The following is a 10330-nucleotide window of genomic DNA, read 5'->3' as shown; positions in this document are numbered from 1 at the left end:
GATTTTGTAAGAATCTGAAACTAACCCTCTGAAAGGAATCATATTGCCTTTGATAGATTTTTATAAAGAGAGCTAGCAAAGTCAACAATAGTTAGTAAGTATATGGTGAATCTTAAAATATCATGTTCTCAGGCTGAACACTGAAGTGAGGAAAGCTGAATTATACTTAAAGGATTAAAAACTCCACAAACTAACCAGTAATATCATATTATCATTCATACTATAATCTAGATGTGATAAGTTATGGATGATTTTACTTAATTGGAATTTTTGCACTTGCAAATTATTACAAGTACTTTTTATTATGTACTCATTTAAAATAAACATTATTGAAATTATTATTATTATATATCATTGAACATTTCTGTATAATTAGCTAATCAAATATTATCATCTAAAAGGGCAGTAGTACTTTCTTCATGTTTGATTTTTGAAAGTAGAAAATATTAAATTCAGATAGTATGGCTCATTCATATCAATTTAATCTGATCTCTTCTTTTATATTATTAAAGTCAGTAACCAACTAGAACCTTTTGAAATGTTCTTGTTTTTTAATCCTGCTGATATCGCCAGTTATCCATGAGGAGTCCTGCCCCCTCACATGTTGAAGTATAACATTAGAGAAGCACGCCAAGACAAGCATATAAAGCAGGGTTTATTTAAAAAGGTGGTAACATAGACTTCTCTCAAGAGGGAGAAGGGGGCCATAGTGGGTATTCTGGTATCCCAACAAGTGAGGGTGTTCTATCTTTTTCAAATGTCTTAGGCTTCATTTGTTCTCTTACTCTCTTCCCCTTATCTCTCTCCTTCCTGCATGCCTGACTAGGCCCAGGATTTACCAGATTTACCTATCCATACTAAATGCCTCTTTTAATTCTGACTTTACTGCCACCAAGATAAGAAACAAAAACAGACAATCAGAATAATGATTTTTCTATTAGTTCTGTTGCTTTTATTATCTTTAAAGAGATAAAAAATATATACACTTGTTAATATTGTGATTCAATAAAGGGTATTTTTTTTTTTTACCACTGGATAATCATTGTAAGAGAAAATATTTAATTTCTTTTTAAAAAGTGATTGCATTGAACTTGAAATGTTATGCTGAAGTTAATTTTACTACTCATAAAAAACAGTATTTAAATTGTGCTAATGCTCAGAATTAATAACTAGAATATAATTTCTACATAAGAAAACAATATGTGTAAGATTGTTCTATTTACCTTTAAGTATTAGCTCTTTAAAATTTTAAGCTATCAACATGCTACCAAGGTCATCATTATATAAGCACAGATATTTTAAAATATGTAAATACAGATTACACTACAATATGTAAAATATTGAGAAATATACATAATGAAAAATGTGCAGTTTGAATCATTAATAAAATCCCCCCCAAAATAAATCAATGCTTACTCATTTTATTATAAATTAAATGAATACAAAGAAATACCCATCTTTATAATAGAAATGGGGTGTCTCTCTGCTGACTTAACAATGACATTCCATGGCCTTTTCAATCATAATAATTTGTGTTAATGTTGCAGGATGTCAGGGCAGAAAGCCCAGTCAGTATAAGCAGAGTTGTGGTGGCGATCAGATCAGCTTTCTGTTCCATGTATCTGTGCTTGATCCTTTCCTAATGTCCAAAACTTGTGAAAATATCTTCTTTTCTCCTTGTCTTTTAATAATTCTTACTGTAATTAGCTCCAAATTTTATTCTTTAAGAGCAAATCTTGACTCTTGTATAAATATTCCCTACTTAAAAAATTTATTTTTAAGTTTCTTTAGACTCTAAAAAATGAATGAGGACAACTAAAACTTTGTTCCTGGTTATTGATCCTGTCTATTACTTTCTAGTATAGACATAAATACTTTCTAGTATAGACATAAATCTAGCCATAGGCTAGATTTAAAATATATTTATTAATTCACTTGAAAATAATGACATATGTTAACATCAACAACAGATTATGAAAAATAACTTTTTTAAAGAGAACAGTTGTGTTGTTTTACATTTCTGGAGATTCTTAGATGTTTGAGTAAGTAAGCTGGATTCCCATCTGCTTCTATTCACTGGAATTTCACATATCACAGTCTCAGGAGAACAGTACTGTAATCTGAGCAGCATTACTGAAATAATTCAATCTTGTTGGCCTCCTGATTGTCTTGGGTACTGCTATTCAAATCCTTGCATATTACTAATAATAATTTTTACCACCAACAAAAATACATGAAATCAGTTACCTATTTTGAAAAATGCATAAATTAACTGACAAATAAATAATATCTACTACTTATTGTTAGAAGAGAGGGACAAAGTCCTAAGTAGTTTAAAAAATATCAACTCATTATAAATAAGGAAGCATTTTTTGAGATGAGAAATGCTAACAAAAAGTAGACCTATGGTTTAAACCACACATTTTGGCCTTCCATTTAGATGAAATCTGTCTGCTATTCAGTTATATTCCATACAGAACTGGCTGATGCTTGTATAGTAATCTTAATTATAAAATTAATGAACATTTTGCTTAGTTCCACATATATTTAGAAGTCATCATTTTAAAATAAAAAAGAAATGTAATTTGGCTTAAATTTTTTCAATAGATATCAAACTAAACCAAACTTTAAAAGATTATACAAGCTAAATTTTCAGGCCCTTGGTGAAACTGGTTAAAGAAGTGGGGACTTAGCTTGAATACACAGAAACTAGACAGCCTGGCAAGGGAAGAACCAGGAGACCAAAAACAACAAAGACCTCAATAGATAACAGTGTCATGAAATAGCAGCAATTCCAGGAAAGGAAGTTGGGGAAAAAACAGTGACTTCTAACCCCAAATCATCTGCAAACACCATGTCTTTTTGCTTTAAATAAAATGAATTGAATCTTGTAGTTCACTTTCTTTGGAAGTTCAAAGTCTTCTCTCAGACTATAATTGTTAAGGACCTGAATGTGTAACCATTACTGAGCTTAGGTCCCTAAAAGGAAAAACAACTCTCTCTCTCTCTCTCTCTCTCTCTCTCTCTCTCTCTCTCTCACTCTTTCTTTTTTTTCCTCAGAACTTTAACTATACATATATTCATTTGTATTTATTTTCCTTATATAAAAGAAATGTACTCTTTACTCTTCCTTGTAATTATTTGATATTATACCTAAGTAATATTTCATTATTATTAAACATGAAGTTGTCTCATTCTTTTTTATAGATACAGAATATTTCCTTATATGAATGTACATTATTTAACCAATGTTCTACTAAATTAAATTTTGGTTCTGCATTGCTAAACAAGCTTTTGTAAGCTAACCAAGACCATGAGGTTTCAATCCTCTATATAACTGACCAATTTACAAGAGAAGATGATTTCAACTGTGACATTAATGGACATTACACTTTTGAGTGAAAATAAGCTTTTTTCTCTATTTTTGAGAAGATTTTTGAATTTCATATTGCTCAGAAATAACTGTTCCTAGACTTTGCCTAGTTCTTTTGGTGGTATATTTTTTTTACTTATTCCTTGTAGTTTTCTTTATAGACTCAGAAAAGTACTTTTGGTATTATAGGTCAATTATATGATGTTAGTTTTTCATGTTTCTTAACTTCATTTTTTAAAAATTTTCTGTTTCCTTCTACTGTATGTTTTTTTTTTTTTTAATTTTAGTTCTCCATTGGCAATTTAGAAATAACTATCTGAACTTCCATGACTTAACTTTTCAATTCAGAAGAGATCCCAGAATATCTGGGATCAATGTCTTGATGTGATAATGTAATGATTCAGCCTATCTTATTTTATGTCCTTATCTAGTTGTCTTTAAACAATTTTCCACACAATCCATTTTTCTTTACTGATGTTCATAGCCAAGTTGATGCTATAGACTATTTTCATATGTGACTATTTCTGGGATTTCATTCTGCTTTGGATTCTATATATCTACTTCACACTCTATACCACACTTTTAATTCATATAATATCATAGTGCATTCTAAAGGAAACTATTATACCAGCAAGGTACAATTCTAAATTTCTAAAAGTAAAAAAAAAAAAAAAATGTTGTTTACATTAGTATTATCCCCCAAATGGAACACTTCAATGCAGATCTGACAAAATATGTACAAGAATTATTTGAGGAAATTTTGGGTGTAAGATGTCAAAGAAGGACTAAGAGGAGAAATCGTCTGTGTTTATACACAGGACGATGTAGCATTGTGAAGCTAACAGTTCTTTCAGACTTGATACACAGAATGAATGTAAACTCAGCCAAACCCAAGAAGGGCATTTTACTGATATTGGCAAAGTGAGTCTAAAATTTACACGGAGATGCAAACAACTTATTATAGCCAACTCAATATTGACTAGAATGAAGTTGGAAGACTGATACTAAACAATTTCACGACTGTGAAGCTACAATAATCAAGATAGTGTGGAACAGGCAAACGAATGGACAAATAAATCAATGAAATACAATACAGGGCCCAGAAAGAGATCTCACATAAATTTGGTCCACTGGTATTTGATAAAGGAACAAAGACACTAAAAGACAATAAAATAGTCTTTTCGATTAACAATTCCATAGAAACCAAAGAACTTGGTTTGGTTAATAACTTTTACTTGTAACAGCAAGATGAATTTCATTAAGATTAAAAGTTTGGGCTGGGGATGTGGCTCAAGTGGTAGCGCGCTCGCCTGGCATGCGTGCAGCCCAGGTTCGATCCTCAGCGCCACATACAAAGATGTTGTGTCTGCTGGAAACTAAAAAAATAAATATTTAAAATTCTCTCTCTCTCTCTCTCTCTCTCTCTCTCTCTCAAAAAAAAAAAAAAAAAAAAAGATTAAAAATTTCTGCTCTTGAAAACACCCTGTCAAGACTATGAAAAGACAAACTGCTGACAGAAAATACTGTAAAACATATCTGACAAAAGATGGTAATCCAAAATATTCAAAGAACTCTCTAAACAACACTAACGGATTACTGGGCTCAGGGTGCAAGCGCTCAGAGGAGCTCCCAGGCGCACAGGACTGTCGGTTGGCGAGCGCTTTCCCCACTCCCATTCAGGCTGAGATGGCTGCACCTGTGCCAGCGCTGTGGCCAGTCACCCACATCATCTTTGACATGGACGGCCTGCTTTTGGATACTGAACGGATACGTTCAGGGGTGTTGGAAGAAATATGTGGTCGTTATGAGAAGAAGTACACCTGGGATGTCAAGTCCCTGGTTCTGGGTAAAAAGTCGTTAGAGGCTGCTGAGATTATGGTTGACGTCCTGAAGCTCCCGATGTCCAAAGAGGAGCTGGTGGAGGAGAGCCAAACGAAGTTAAGGGATCTGTTCCCAGCAGCTGAGCTCATGCCTGGCGCGGAAAAACTGATCCACCACCTGCTGAAGCACAACATACCCATCGCCGTGGGCACGAGCTCAGAGTCCGCGTCCTTCGAAATGAAAACCAGAAGACACAAGGAATTCTTCAGTTTGTTTAACCACATCGCGTTGGGAGATGATGTGAAGAATGGCAAACCAGACCCTGAAATATTTCTCACCTGTGCTAGGAGGTTCTTTCCTCCTCCAGCCCCTGAAAAGTTCCTTGTCTTTGAAGATGCTCCCAATGGGGTGGAGGCAGCCCTGGCGGCTGGGATGCAGGTGGTCATGGTACCAGATGAAAACCTGAGCCCAGACTTGACGAGAAAGGCCACTCTGGTGCTCAGGTCCCTGCAGGACTTCCAGCCTGAACTGTTTGGTTTGCCTGCCTACGAGTGAGAGGGAGTTTCTCTGTATTCCTTTGGGCATCCTGGCACCTGGAACCTACTGCTGAGGGAAAGGTTGAATGAAACCAATAGCTTCCTGATTATGATCTGCATCTTCATTGTACCCTTGTGAAGTGAGACTTTCCATCCTGTGTTGGCTTGACTGACTCCGAGGTGTTGATAACTGTCCACTTGATACTTAGTAGAATAGTAAAAGACAAATAGAGCCAGTCCAGAACACAGGCCTTGCTTTACTATCTCAATAATGAACCAGATTAAGAATACAATAAAGGGATCAATGGCAGCTAGAAAATACAAACCATGTGTGCATACATGTATATACTTTTATATGTGTACATATGTATGTGGATATATATATATATATATATATATATATATATACACATATATATATATATATATATTTAATTTCATTTTTATTTCATTTTCCTACAATAATATAATATATTTCCTACAATTATATATATATATATATATATATATATATATATATATATATATTATTGCTTCACTCTTTCATTTGATTTAACATACAATATCAACTGATAAGTAAATCTCTTCTTTGTAACCTGAATGGAAAAGACTTTTTATTGGTGAGCCTTAAGAAACAATCTTTCCAATTAGCCAATGTAAGAATTATTTTTGAGCCTTCAAATAATCTCTTTGGTAGTTTACTCAGTAACTCACTTTGTACCAATGAATCAACAGTTTCTTTGTAGTATCTATGTGTCTACAGAATACATGTTATATCTATTTCCTAATCTACATTGAAGGATGTTTTCTACCTCAGAAAAATCATTTCTGTCCTTGAAGAGCATTGATTTTCTGCATATCTTTGATGGAGATAGAGTTTAATTTCAGAATTGCTGCTTGGTAATTCTGAGAACCACAGAACATTTTTGGCATAATCAGCGATCACATTTTCATGATCAGCTTATTTTGTAGATTCACTCTGCTTTTTGAATTTGACTGTAATTTATCACAGAAAAAAATGTGAAAGGTATTGAAATGGAAAATAAAGGAACACTACCCAGTTTTGGATTTTACACACTTTTGCCAAGTGGCTTCCTGTTCATTTTTGTTAAGCTAATTTTCAGCTCTGGAAGTTGAGGAAGAAATGTAGTGATGCATGTGTTTTGCAGAATGACTGTTGATTGCCCCTGGTTGTTCCACAATGCCTGGGTTTAGCAAGTTGATGTCAGCATTCCTGATTGCCTGTTTACTTGTCTGCTCTTTGAATTCTCCTTCAAACCAATTGTAACATCTTATCAGTTCCCTCACAAATTAGTTGAACAAAGTTGTTTTTGCACATGTTCATGTAATATTTGTATGGAATTCATGATTTTACTTTTCAAAAATGCCCTCACTAATTGTAAACTGTAAATGTGAAAAAATATTGCAGACAACTTGATTAAAAAAAAAAAAGAAAAAATATCCCTACAAACATACATACATACATGCATACATACATATGGAAGTGTCAGGGGAATATATTAATAAATATTAAATAATAATATGCATATTTAGAGAGTCTAATTCTTGAATTGTAATAACTGAAAATTCTGCAATAGTCATTAACTTTTGCAAATAAACTAGAATGAATAAAGTTTTATTTCTTCATCTCATTTTTATTTCATTTTCCTACATCATATTAACTGCATGACTGTAGTACATTATAAAATTCCCTAACTTCATACATATTTGAGATCTTATTTTTCATTTACTTTTAAAAATTATATTGTATTTTTATTTCTATATGAAATTAAAATTATTAAAACCTTGTTTAGAAAGCTATACATTGTAAAATAAAATACCTCTCTGGTAGCATTATTGCATTTCTGGTTTTTCCTAGTATTCATACACTAGAAGTTTTGCAGTTTATTTCAAGTGAGTCTTTATAACTTCTTAATGATGACTATAGTTAATAAATTTTTAAGAACTTTAAAACTGCCTTTTGATCCTCATCTATCCTCATATAAATGTTTTAACTCATTCCTTCACAAACAATATTTAAAAACACATGTGTTCCATGTTTGCTTCATTTAAAAAAATAGTTTCTTAAGAAAAATAGTAATAGTAGTGAAATTGGTGGAAGTATTCTATTTCCTTGTAATCACAGGGTAAAGATTGTACTTCAATATTCATCTTCATTCTTGACTTTATCTTTAGAGTTGATTCAGAGTTTGCTTAAAAAACAATAATTACACATCCCAGCTTATATTTTTAAAACTGCAATAATGGGTTCTATTGTCACATATAACCAAAAAGAACCAATAAAATAGGAATATATTAAAATATAAATTACTTTTAGTGACCTTTTCATATTTACCATTAAAATATTTTAATTTCCTTTTTCAATTGATAAACATAACTGCATATTTTTTTTAAAAAAAATGAATGTATTTTGAACTGTAAATCTTGAAGAACAGAGTGATCTCAAAAAGCAGAGAATAGAAATGATGCTCTAATATAAAATATTGGTCTGTTTATAGTGCCAAATAAAATTAGAAACCATTTATAGGGTTACTATTGTGTGTATCATTGTAAATAGCATATACAATATGGATTATTAGATAAAAAATGTAGCCTGCCAGTCACCCTTGGTGAAAAAAGTTCAATTACACTACATCTTTAGGACCTGGGATTCAAGCCAAAGACCACTAGAGACTAAAACCTGGGATCAGATCATCCTAGGCATTTCACACATTTATTATTTTTCCTTCACTGGAAGAAAGAGGGATAATCCCTGGAAATTATAACTAAGTCTATAGTAATATAAAATTTGTAAAATATGTATGACCAGGAAAATTAAATACACAATATATTTTCATAGAATCTTTACTTGTACTTAAATACCAGCATACTTTAGTATGAAAAGTGAAATGAGAATTTTACTAGACTTCCCAGTCCTAAGCAACTGTGAAAATTAAGGACTGTGATTGGAAGTTGGTGGATTCAAGGAAGTCTGCATGCTATAATGCTCCTTAGCTGGAGATTCAAGCAGCAGGAGTATTGTTTCTAGGAAAGATGGTGGTTGAGAGAATTCACTAAAATTCAACATTAGATAGTAAAATAATCATATAGACACAGAAAATCAGACATTATAAACATAAAATGAGAAATGATACTTTAGAGATAGATGCACCAACTTGATTGGTGGCAGCATCAGCATTTTTCACCCACTGCAGAGGGGAGGGCAACCCAGGCAGAAAGAGAGCAAAGCACACTGAAAGAAATTGACTTTTAGGAAAACTTGAAATAGAGGGGGAGGCTGAGGTTAATTCACCCAGAGATGGTGAGGCAAGTGATGATTGAAAAACGAACAGAATCACTTGGTCTGTGAAACAAGAGTCATGGTGGGAATCACCTGCAAGTGGCTGATTGGCAGCTTGAAAAGGTGATAGATTGGAGTTTATAAAGGGTATTGACAGCCTGACCAAGCAGGTACCTGTTGTGAAATCCTGAGTGCCTGCACTTGAATGACTTAAAGAGGCCTAGAAATTGTGCCTAGGGTGATCCAGGCTGGAAATACCAAGGGAGAGAGGCTTCATTTCCCTTTGTCACATGCAAGCATCTGGGAAGAGGCCAGAAACTGGTAAGATGGGTACATCTACATTCCAGGTCTGATCCTGGAAAATTCATATCCATGATGGTGGAATATGTAAGACCTGTGGTGGGGTATATGTAAGACCTGTGGAGATTTAGAGCCCCCACTATGAGAGTGGAATTTTCAGGATGTTCCTAAAACCCAGAATAGTTCAGAACTGCTCAGCAAGGGTTGTGGATCTAATCTCAAATACGTTCCCACAGACAAAATCAAACCCCATCGCTGTAACTTCCCATTTAGAACTCTGCATCAGCCCCACTATGGGAGTATATCAATCTAGTCTGTCGAGACATTACTTGAACATTCAGTACTCACCAGACTGAAGCATTCTATACTGTGAGAGGAAACTGGAAGGTAGGTACTAAAATGAGCTTTGGCTCCAGGGCACAATGGCTGGAGGTTTGGTGAGAAACACAAAGAAGGTGTATCCAAGAGGTACAGAGTCTAAAAAGAAATGCAAAGTAATGGTACAGCAGCATAAGCAATGAGCATCCATTCTTGCCAACAGTGTTGACTACCTCAGTGGAAACAAGCCATGTGTGTGTGTGTGTGTGTGTGTGTGTGTAAGTGTCTGTATATATTCATAAAATTTTTATATAATATTTGTTTATATATAAGTATATATAAATTACTCATGTATATTAAACATACAAATAATATTAAATATTTATATTTATAAATGTTAAATATCTATATGTAAATATTTAAAGATAAATATTTGTTATTTATATTTATAAAATATATATTATGTGTATATATATATATATATATATATATATATATATATATATATATATAATTTATAAAATGTTCTTTCATTTTAATTGGTTTTTCTTTACCTGATTTTTAACCTCATTTTGACTTTGGAGAGGTGAACTTTTGTATGGCTCTCTTTTGGCCAACTTGTTTGTACCTTTGTTTTTGTTTCTGTTATTTGTTTATTTGTTATTTGTTTCTGTTATTCTG

General features: G+C 32.9%; 1 pseudogene; it reads left to right on the top strand.

Annotated features, from left to right (window-relative positions):
- The first annotated feature begins 5059 nt into the window (after positions 1-5059).
- On the top strand, positions 5060-5749 carry LOC114081949 (pseudouridine-5'-phosphatase pseudogene; annotated as a pseudogene).
- Positions 5750-10330: the final 4581 nt, after the last annotated feature.

The sequence above is a fragment of the Marmota flaviventris genome, chromosome 8, assembly GCF_047511675.1.
Source record: "Marmota flaviventris isolate mMarFla1 chromosome 8, mMarFla1.hap1, whole genome shotgun sequence".
NCBI lineage: Eukaryota > Metazoa > Chordata > Mammalia > Rodentia > Sciuridae > Marmota > Marmota flaviventris.
The sequence above is the reverse complement of the archived record's forward strand: the minus strand, read 5'-3'. Positions and strand labels throughout refer to the sequence as shown.